General features: G+C 39.3%; 1 long non-coding RNA gene across 2 annotated transcripts in view; it reads right to left on the bottom strand.

Moving 5' to 3' along the window:
* Positions 1 to 2,832: 2,832 nt before the first annotated feature.
* LOC105984844 overlaps positions 2,833 to 9,370 on the bottom strand; it is an 11,416-nt gene continuing 4,878 nt past the window's right edge. Inside the window, exons 2-4 of one of the 2 annotated variants that reach the window (XR_001175014.1) lie at positions 5,257 to 5,411; positions 4,326 to 4,565; positions 2,833 to 3,482 (exon numbers count right to left, since the gene is read on the bottom strand). This is a non-coding gene — a long non-coding RNA (uncharacterized LOC105984844). The remainder of the gene's footprint in view (positions 3,483 to 4,325; positions 4,566 to 5,256; positions 5,412 to 9,370) is intronic. The other variant, XR_001175015.1, reaches the window with a different exon arrangement.

Raw genomic sequence — 9,370 nt, 5'->3', positions numbered from 1 at the left:
TTGCTTCCACCATGAGTTTCAGACTCAGGTTGGGAGCAAGGAGAGACAGAGGGGGAGGGAGGGAAGAGAGGACAGAAAATTTATTTAGGGATAAGAAATTTTCTGTTTCTAAATGACTCCTGGGTTAGATGTTGTATTTGGCAAGAGAATATCTAAAATAACCACTGTGTATGTAATTTTAGTAAAATTTAAATGTCACATTCACATCTTTTTCTCCCTTTTGCTTCTCTTTAGGAAAGCTACTGGATTTGCCAGCCATAGGCATATTTTAATAAGTCTTATGTGTTCTTCACAAGTATTGTTGATTAATGAATAAACCCATTTCATCATGTCAAAGGTACTGGTGGTGCTGGTGGTTCATGCCTGTCATCTTGGCAACTGGGAGGCCAAGATCTGAATATCTCAGTTGGAAGCCAGCCAGGGCAGGAAAGCCAGTGAACTCTTAATCGCCAATTAACTACCAAAAAGCCAGAATTTGAGCTGTGGTTCAAGTGGTAGAAGCTTAGGGACAGTGTTCAGGCCCTGACTTCAAGCTCCATGACTGGTGCATGTGCACACACAAAAGTATTCATTGAGCACTAAAATGTAAGTTCTACTGGAAAGGTGCTTCCTTGTTTTCTCACTATATCTAACCTGGTTTTGCCAGAGTTTGCTGGGACTCCGCCTACTTCACTCCCTGGCACTGGTCCCTTTCACCTCCCACCTGCTTTAACCATTGGACTGAAGCTTACTGAGTTCCTGTTCTCTGACTTCACCTCCTATTTTTGGCTCTAAATTGACCCTTAGACTTGATGAGATGAGAAGATCTTGCTTCTCCAGATTATTACTTGAGCCCTGCCACACCTCCCCAAATATAGTTTTGTATTTACCCTCTGGCTTCATTTCCTCCCAGCTTCTATAGATAAATAGCTCACCCAAGTTCTCCCAACCCCTAAGACCCTGCACACACCTGGCATGCCTTCTTCCTCATCCACAATAGGAAAAAAAGAAGAGACATCAAAACCTTCAACAATATATTATCTGATATAGATCTTGTTTCCTACCAAAGGTATATGACCTCCCAAGGAGAAAAAAATTGAGTCAGTTAAAATAGTTGTTTTGTTTGCAAGAAAGGAATGTAATGTTAATTTATTTGATTTTCTTTTTTAAATTAAGAGGAAGAGATAAGGAAGGGCATAGTTAAGGCTAGCCCAGGTTAGTAAAAAGTTCCTAAGGCTTGGTTTTCAGGGAAGCTGAGCATAGTAATCTGCATCTGTCATCCAAACTGGCAGGAAATGCAAAATAGGAGGATTGAAGTCCAGGCTCAGACGGGTCAAAGAGCTAGACTCTAACTAAAAATAATCAGTGCAAAAAAAAAAAGAACTGGAGGTGTGTCTCAGTGATAAAGTGCCTGCCTAGCAAGCACAAAGTACTGTTCTAGTACTGGAGCAACAACAATAAATTAACAGAAAATCTTTGAAAGTATGAACTTAAAAGAACATATTGCTTTTGTTTTAGTAGAAGTCTGGCTAAAAGAAGTGGGAGAAGACTGAAGTCAAGCAGAAGAAAAGAGATGGAAGGTGCTTCCCCAACAGAGATTGGAGTAGAGCCAGAAAAAGCCCATTAGAGATGAAGAGCCACAATCTTTTTTGGGAACTAAGAAATCAACAGGTGCTAATAACTTAGTTACACCAAACATTTGGGAGGCATATGTAATTTTATACACAGATATGATAAAGGGCCATCTGACTTGAGAGAAAAATTTCAAGGTAAATTGGTAACTTATCAAGGAAAGAGTACATTTCTTTTTTGACAATGTCACCCCTTCTTCAATAGGCTTTTACTAAATAATAAAAATATCTTCTTATGGGGGGGAGAGGGGAGGCTGGGAAGGGATGGGAAGGGTAAACAAAGGAGGAGGCTGCAATGCTTGGTAAGAAATGTACGCTTTATCCTGCCCATGCAATTGTAACCCCTCTGTACAGTACGTTCACAAATAAAATAAAATTAAATTAAAAAATAAAAAAAATCTTCTTAAATATATAATTCTCTAGTCTGAAGCACTTACCTTTAAGTTTTTAAGTTAAAGGCTTACCTTTAACTTTTGTAGGTCCTGGGACAAGAATAGAGGCCCACACCTCATGTGCCTAAATAGGTAAAAATTATACACAAAGCTAGTAAGTTTTGTTAAATAAAAAATGTTGTATTTTCTTACCTGGACAAATATATCTTCACAGCTTGGAATGCTGTGATGTCCCTGGTAATGGGCTCAGCTATTTGGGGTGGAAACTTCAGATTCCTGGGTACTCATAGGGTGGTCTTAGTCTCCAAATGTGTATGTCTCCTGATTCTATAGATTCCTCATCTAATGGGTAAGGATGTACCCAGAGGAAGGTCAGAATGAGATAGTTTCAAGTTCTTGACTATGGGCAAAGAGACTACTTATACCACAGAGGTGATACTGATTCATCATCTGGAAATTATCTTTTATTCCTAACTCTACTACTAAATCCCTGTCCTTGTCTTTTTGCCTTGTCTACTATTTTCTCTCAGACCACAGGGAGGCTACCTATTGTTCTGCTCAGATACTAGTTTTATTAAATAGGACACTATGGTGATGATGTCTTCCATTATTTCTCTCTTTGATTCCAATTCCCTGTACTAATTATCTGGAATCTCTCTTAATAGCAAAACTTACCCGTGGGAGGCCTGTCAGGGAAGAAAAAAATGTGGGTGGCAATAAGTCTAGGGAAGAGACTGATGTTTTCACTAAGGAAAAGGCCACCAGAATACCACTGTTCAAAGGGTTCTACCCAATTCCACAACTTGGGTAAAGGGCAGCTGCCCCAAGAATCAGTTCTACTGTGAAGGAGGAAACACTGTTTGCTTACCAGAGCTAGAAAGGAATAGAAAACATACAATGGCCCAGGCCTCTGAATGAAAGGAAAATGAAACATGAATGTCAACATCATCACCATGCAAGTATTTTCTCTTCATAAGGTAGGAAATGGCTGTCACATGGAGTAAAGTGAGTGAAAAGTAAAGTACTCACCTCTTATCAATTTATAACCCATTTTTTGCGATTCAAATGTAATTGCCTTAAGTTTATTCATTCTTGTGTGCAGATTCTGAAGGTGAGGGTGAACCTTGTGCCTTCTCTGGTTACTAGCTAGCTCAATGGATGGGTTGTTTTATTGTTGCTAATATGCTGCTGCTAGTTGTACTACATTGCACTAAGATGCAAATCATCTACTTAATTTTCACCAGAAAATACATCTCATATTTTATCTTTGCTGAAGATTTGAGGACAATGGTGAGGTCCCATATTGTCATATTACTTGGGCCTTTCTCTTCCTTTAAAGACTCCTTATTTTCTGTGGGGTTCTTTTTCTTATGATTCAATCTTCAACTTATTTCCAAGGATTCTTTAACATATCTCTCAGTTCCCATCCTGAGTCTCAGAAGTAGAGGCTTGTAGAGACTATCTTTCCTTTTCTCCAGTTCTGTTGGAGGAAGAAGGCAGTGTGACAATTAAAGAATTGTTTCTCTGCTATATGAATTATGTCACCTCCCTTAAGGGTCAGTAACTATTGTTATTTTTGGTTTAAAATAACACTATTTTCCAGTTACACTATGATCCAAACCAAAACAATGCAGCAGCTCTCCAAATAGTTTTAGTCTTTCAGGGATGGGTAATGCTATTTAATGATAATAATGAAGATAATGATGTTATTATTGGTGGTAGCTACATTTCCCTTTGAATACAACTAAAGGTTTTTAAATAGGGAGATTATATGACCTGATCTTTGCTTACAACATGGCATGAAATATAGGTGGCAGAGGTTAAAGGCAAGAGACCAGTTATAGAGTACTTTGATAAAGGTTTAAATCACAAGTAATGAGGTAGGAGTGTGTCAGGGAGTATTGAGAGAAAGGAATTGATAGAATGATCCAATACAGAGGTATTGACATTTAAAAAAATCTAACATTTAAGCAGGGCCACTGGTACAAACTATGTCCTATGTTATCTCATTGTAGATATGTCTGTAACTAGCGTCCCAACATTCCACAGGAATAGGCCAGAGCAAAGAAGTGGGTTGTGCATCACTTAACAGTAGCTTCAGCTACTCTCAACACTTTCTTGCTGAGTGTTAGAAGCTGTTTATGGCATAAGGCTCTGCAGATACTATTAATACAGGGAAAGAGGGGAGAAGGAAACCAAAGATCAAATGGAATGTCTCATGGGAAGCAGGAAATAAAAGACAATACACTGTGTGGCAGCAAGAATAGCACTTACCTCCTTTCAGGAGTGAATACCAACAGTCCTTTGACTACACTGTCCTTACCACCCATAGCACCTTCCATCTATTTATAAAATTATGTTTATTAACTTGAAGTAGTTATGCAGAGGAGTTATCATTCAACAAATCAGTTTAGAAGTACATCGCATCTTGCTCCATGTCACCCCTTTCATCATTCTAAGGTGTAGCCCTCCTGATTCTCCTGAACGCATGATCCTCCTGCCTCATCCCCTTGGTGATTAGAGGTATGCAGAAACACAGTCAACTTTCCATCTTTTTTTTTTTCTAGATAAGATAAAGAACAAGTGTCAAGCAGAGAAGGATTTGGACTTCTTTAAGGGCACTGGCTGCATCTTTTGCATGTCTTGTGCCTGGTGGGAATTTAAACTATCAACAGAATTTACATAATATATTAACTCCCATTTTTCTGAGCTCTTGTTCCTGCAGAAGGTCTCGATAAGGAGGCAGACAGTATGGTGTTTGATTCAACATCACTTACTAGTAAATACTGGAGCTACCACTTGAGTGTGATCTGTGCCGAAGGGAAAAAGAGGAAGGACACTACTTGAGTGCACTTAACCTATTTAAAAAGTGTTTCAAGGCTAGTACCCCGTTAGCACACAGGGCCTCCTATTCTTATTGTCTTTCAGTTTTGTCTTACTCGTCCTCTCTCTTCCATAGTCGTTCATTTCTTTTTAAATTGCCCTCTGTTTTTATGCTTTTCCCTGGGTGAGGTGAGAACTTATCCATGGATCCTCTAAGTACTTGGTCTTATTTTCTTAATTTTAATTTTTTCTGACCTCAGGATTTTATTTCTTTGTTGTTGTTGTTTTTGTTTGTTTTGTTTTGTGGGTCATGGGGCTTGAACTATGGAGCTGGGCCCTGTCCTTCAGCTCTTCAGCTCAAGGCTAACATTCTACCACTTGAGCCACAGAGTCACTTAGGATTTTATCTCTTTATATAAAAGCAAAGTTACCTAAATAGTAGTCACAATTTTCAAGTCCAGATTTTATTTTCCCAGGTAAAACAACAGCTTTCATTTGCTTCTCTGAGTTGTTGCAGTTGTCTGCAGGCTTGTCCACAGACCATAAGCAACATGGGAACAGCCACATAATGGTTCAGTTCAGCAATCTGGAAGGTAACAATGGACAGCACATGACTGAGACATTCATGTGCTGCAGGGAAAGGAGCATGCATGTATAATTTAGGAAGATACTCTTAGTGTGTAGTAACTATAGAGGTTAATAGAGACCATTGGTTAAATAAAAAATGGGAAGTTCACAGTAGGGCTCAAATGAATGCCCTGAAATAATAATCAGAGCTTCATGTAGTCTTACATCTTCTATTCTTTGAATGTGCGGTCAGTTTCTAGTAGCCTAAATTTGGCCTGCGTCCCAGTGCTGCTAGTCAGGGGGAAGAGTGACTTAGTCATTACATTCCTGGGTTTCCCCTCTTTGCCCTGGTCATTGTGTTGGCAGACTTAATTATTTGTCTCCTTCAAGCCTGAGGGTGTGTCACATGTAAGGTAGAGATGAAGCTGACCCACCTGGCTGGCATTCCAATTAGGTCAGATAGAATTTGCTCTCCTCGCTGTCTTAAGGAATGGGCTCTTTACCTGCCAGTTAGTCTGTTGTGGTCTTACAAGCCTGTTCGTATATCCTCAGGGGATTTGTCAAGACTAGAATAGGAACACACCCAGTCTTGCCAAGAGCTCTTTAGTTAATGTCCTAACTCAGCTCTCCCTGGGACTGGTACTTGTAATAATTGTGAGCTGATAAGTCCTATTTATAATAAGGTACACCAGTGATCTGGAGTGCTCCTAAGGCCTGAAGACAAAGATTTTCTTCTTAAGAGTTCCCCTAATGCTTAATCCTAGGAAGCCTTAGGAAGTACAGGAATGTAATTTAGTGTCACAGAACCTTTCTGTCTTCTGAAATATTTGTTATTCATCTGTTTTTCATTAATTATGTAGTAGTTGACTATGAACAAATAACCATGAAAGTAAGTTCAGGCAATCAATCATTAAGTTCCAGTTAATTGGTAAGACCTTATAGTTTAGAACTTTATGTAAAACTTTATAAAGGGAAGTGATACAGATTGGGCCTTGAACTCTACCTAAGGAGGTAACAGATGGGAAAATGTTGAGAAACAGGGCATGCTGAGGTCAGCTCCAACTGTCTCTTACTATCTCTCTTCCCAACTTCTTGTTCAGTTCCCTTATGTCGGGAAATCATCAGTGGTGGGAATATTTGCACTGTGGACAAGTAAATGCTATAAATCAGGGCTTTTTCCTCCCTGGAGAGCTAGTTGTTAATATTTACTAGCACACTATTGGTGGTAAAAAAAGTAGAATTCAAGTGTAAAGGTGAAAATTACAAGTTACTCTATTCTGGAGTTAAGACCAGATTAGGGTTAGGCTGCATAGGATCTTGCAAGGTAAATTATGGATTTTTTTTATTATTGTGAAAATACCGTACAGGGGTTACAAATACATTGGCAAGATAGTGAGTACATTTCTTATCACGCATTGTTGCCTCCTCCTTTGTTTCCTGTATCCTGTAGAAACTGAGGAGTTGGGGTTGATGACATTTTATTAGTTGAGATGCTTTTGGTTATATAAGTAACAGAAATTTAATTCAAAATGGCTTAAGTGCTAAGAAAGATAGTACTTATAAAAAGAATTTAAAGTATGCCTACCATAGTATTTATTTATTTAGTCATTCCTTAAAGACTCAGATTCTCTTTATTTTTTAAACTGTGCTATCCTTAGTATATTAGCTAGTCTTCTAACCAGCACATCAGTCCAAAATTCAATGAATTTCAACAACAAAAGAAAAAAAAGTTATTCTTTCTTTCTTTCTTTGTTTTTTTTTTTTTTGGTGATGGGCTTGAACTCAGGGCCTGAGTACTGTCCCTGAGCATTTTTGCTCTACCACTTTGAGCCACAGCACCACTTTGTTTTCTGATGGTTAATTGGAGATAAGAGTCTTAAGGACTTTCCTGTCCAGGTTGACTTGGAACTGCAATCCTCAGATCTCACTCTCCCGAGTAACTAGGATTACGTGTGAGCCACTAGAGCTCAGCTCTTTATTTATTTTTGTCCTCTTGTAAGAACAAAGAAGTCATTTCCAAAAAGCCTTCAGCAGATTTTCTTACATCAGAACTTCATCACCTGTTTAAACCAAGCACTATCTCTCCTACTTGGTTTTCCGTCTCCCAATCTCCTTTAAAGTTTAGATGGCTTTGTATGCAAGAAGGAAGAAGAGAGGTGAACTTTTTTTGTTTTTTGGTGCTGGTATTAGGGCTTGAACTCAGGACCTGGGCTCTCTCCCAGGTCCTGTCAGCCCTTTTTGCTCAAGGCTAGTGCTCTGCCAATTGAGTCACAGCTTTACCTCTGGCTTTTTGATGGTTAATTAGAGATAGGAGTCTCACAGACTTTACTGCCCAGGCTAGCTTCAAACCACAATCCTCAGATCTCAGTCTTTTGAGAAGCTAGGATTTTAGCTGTGAGTCACAAGTGCCTGACTAATTGTGAAATTTTTATTTTTATTTTTTGTCGGTCATGGGGCTTGAACGCTGGGCCTGGGCTCTGTCCCTCAGCTCTTCTGCTCAAGGCTAGCACTCTTCCACTTGAGCCACAGTGCCACTTCCTTTTTTTTTCTGGTGGTTTATTGGAGATAAGAGTCTCATGGACTTTTCTGCTGGGGCTGGCTTTGAACCATGATCCTCAGATCTTAGCCTACTGAGTAGCTAGGATTACAGGCGTGAGCCACCAGCCCTGGCTTGAACATTTTTTAAAAAATAACTAATATGCTCTAGCTTTGGAAAAGAGAGAAGTGATCAATGGTAAAATTCAGGAAGCTTGATGTAACAATGGCATACAAGCAGATGGAGAACAGAGAAACCCAGTCAGCTCTTTTTCTTTTCTTTTTTCTTTTTTGGACAGGGTCTCTTTATGTAACTTAGGCTGGCTTCAGACTTACTCTGTATCCTCCCATCTCTGCCTCCCTAGTGTTGGGATTATAAGCAAACACCACCATACCCAGCTCGAATTGCCCAATTGTATTTTTAATTTTTTAAATTTAAAAATTTTTTTTTATCATTCATGGGGGCTGAACTCTGGGCCTGGGCACTGTCCCTGGGCCTGTCCCTCAGCTCTTCAGCTCAAGGCTAGCGACCAGCACTTGAGCCACAGTGCCACTTCCAGCTTTTTCTGCTTATGTGGTGCTGAGGAATTGAACCCAGGGCCTCATGCATGTGAGGCAAGCACTCTACCACTGAGCTACCTTCCCAGCCCCCCAGTTGTATTTTTATAAGACTATGAATGTAAAATGATAAGCTACTAAAGCAATGGTTATCAACTTCTAGTTGTCTATCAATTTATTCATGCATTCACTAGTGAATGAACGAGTTTCATAGGTCAACTACTATGCTAGTTTATATATATATATATATATATATATATATAATATATATATATAAACTCTCTCTATATATAAAATAGTGAATTTACCTCTTGGAGCTTCAGACTCCAATGGGTAAAGCAAATATCAATCAGATGATCCACAAATAATTATAAATTTACAGTTGCTTAGGTGTTAACAAACCCTTGGATATCTTTTTTTGTTTTTGAGTTGAAGTAAAATTTACATATAGCAATCTTAAGTATACAACTTGACACATACATGTAACAGCCACTCATCAAGAGTCACATTTCCACCAGGTGCTAGTGGCTCACGCCTGTAATCCCAGCAACTCAGGAGCCTGAGATCTGAGGATCACGGTTCAAAGCCAGCCTGGGCAGGAAACTTCGTGAGACTCTTAACTCCAATAACATACCAGAAAACCAGAAGTGGCATTATGGCTCAAGTGGTAGAGCGTTAGCCTTGAGCTGAAGAACTGAGGGACAGCACCCAGGCCCAGAGTTCAAGCCCCATTACTTACAAAAATAAAAATAATTAACATTTCCATCACCTCAGAAAGTTCCCTTGTATTCCTTTCTGTTCTGCACTTCTCCCCCAATAGATAACCAGGACTAATTTATATGTACAAGATTGTTTTGCCTAGCTGGGCGCTGGTGGCTCACGCCT

This window comes from Dipodomys ordii, unplaced genomic scaffold (assembly GCF_000151885.1).
Source record: "Dipodomys ordii isolate 6190 unplaced genomic scaffold, Dord_2.0 Scaffold26, whole genome shotgun sequence".
NCBI classification, from domain to species: domain Eukaryota; kingdom Metazoa; phylum Chordata; class Mammalia; order Rodentia; family Heteromyidae; genus Dipodomys; species Dipodomys ordii.
Note: the sequence above shows the minus strand (reverse complement) of the source record. Positions and strands in the feature narration are given on the sequence as shown.